The following is a 1,658-nucleotide window of genomic DNA, read 5'->3' as shown; positions in this document are numbered from 1 at the left end:
ATAGTCCCTATATATCCCCTATATAGTCCCCATATAGTCCCTATATATCCCCTATATAGTCCCCATATAGTCCCTATATAGTCCCCATAAGGAGGAGGAGGAGGAGGACCCCCCCATATAGTCCCCCTATAGTCCCCATATAGTCCCTATATATCCCCTATATAGTTCCCATATAGTCCCTATATATCCCCTATACAGTCCCCATATAGTCCCTATATAGTCCCCATATAGTCCCTATATATCCCCTATATAGTTCCCATATAGTCCCTATATATCCCCCATATATCCCCCTATATCCCCATATATCCCCTATATATCCCCATATATCCCTATATATCCCCTATATATCCCCATATAGTCCCTATACATCCCCTATACAGTCCCCATATAGTCCCTATACATCCCCTATATAACCCCCATATATTCCCATATATCCCGGGTTATTTTGCCCTTGTCCTTTGCCCCTCACGTGTCCCTATTTGTTTGTCCCATTGCTGGCACACGCTGTGCTGCCCTGCCCTATATCACGTGTGTCAATGGGACGTCAATGACTTATGGGGTGGGACAATACCAAGTTATGGGGTGGGACCCCATTGAGTTGTTATGGGGTGGGACCCCCCGGTTACCTGCAGGTTGGACCCCAATGAGCTGTAAGGTCCCAATAAGGTGCAGGTTGGACCCCATTGAAGTGTAGGGTGGATCCCAGTGAGGTATAGGATGGACCCCAATAAACTGCAGGTTGGACCCCAATGAGCTGTAGGATCCCAGTGAGGTGCAGGTTGGACCCCAATAAGGTGTAGGGTGGACCCCAATGAGCTGTAAGGTTCCAATAAGCTACAGGTTGGACCCCAATAAGGTGTAGGGTGGACCCCAATAAGGTGCAGGTTGGACCCCATTGAAGTGTAGGATGGACCCCAATGAGCTGTAGGGTCCCAGTGAGGTGCAGGTTGGACCCCATTAAAGTGTAGGTTGGACCCCATTGAGGTGTAGGTTGGACCCCATTAAAGTGTAGGTTGGACCCCAATAAGGTGCAGGTTGGACCCCATTGAAGTGTAGGGTGGACCCCAATGAGCTGTAGGGTCCCAGTGAGGTGCAGGTTGGACCCCATTAAAGTGTAGGTTGGACCCAATGAACTGTAGGTTGGACCCCATTAAAGTGTAGGGTGGACCCCAGTGAGGTATAGGATGGACCCCATTAAGCTGCAGGATGGACCCCAATAAGGTGCAGGTCGGACCCCAAAGAGCTTTAGGTTGGACCCCAAAGAACCGCAGGCTGGACCCCAATAAGGTGTAGGGTGGACCCCAAAAGAGCCACAGATTGGACCCCAAAGAGCTGTAAGGTCCCAATGAGGTGCAGGTTGGACCCCAATAAGGTGTAGGGTTGAGCCCAATGAGCTGTAGGGTGGACCCCAATGAACTGTAGGTTGGACCCCATTAAAGTGTAGGTTGGACCCCACTGAAGTGTAGGTTGGACCCCAGTGAGGTATAGGATGGACCCCAATGAGCTGTAGGGTCCCAATGAGGTGCAGGTTGGACCCCAATGAGCTGCAATTGGACCCCATTGAAGTGTAGGTTAGACCCCAAAAGAGCCACAGGTTGGACCCTAAAGAGCTTTAGGTCGGACCCCAACGAGCCGCACGTCGGACCCCAAAGAGGCAG

Source organism: Coturnix japonica, chromosome 25 (genome assembly GCF_001577835.2).
Source record: "Coturnix japonica isolate 7356 chromosome 25, Coturnix japonica 2.1, whole genome shotgun sequence".
Lineage (NCBI taxonomy): Eukaryota > Metazoa > Chordata > Aves > Galliformes > Phasianidae > Coturnix > Coturnix japonica.
The sequence above is the reverse complement of the archived record's forward strand: the minus strand, read 5'-3'. Positions refer to the sequence as shown.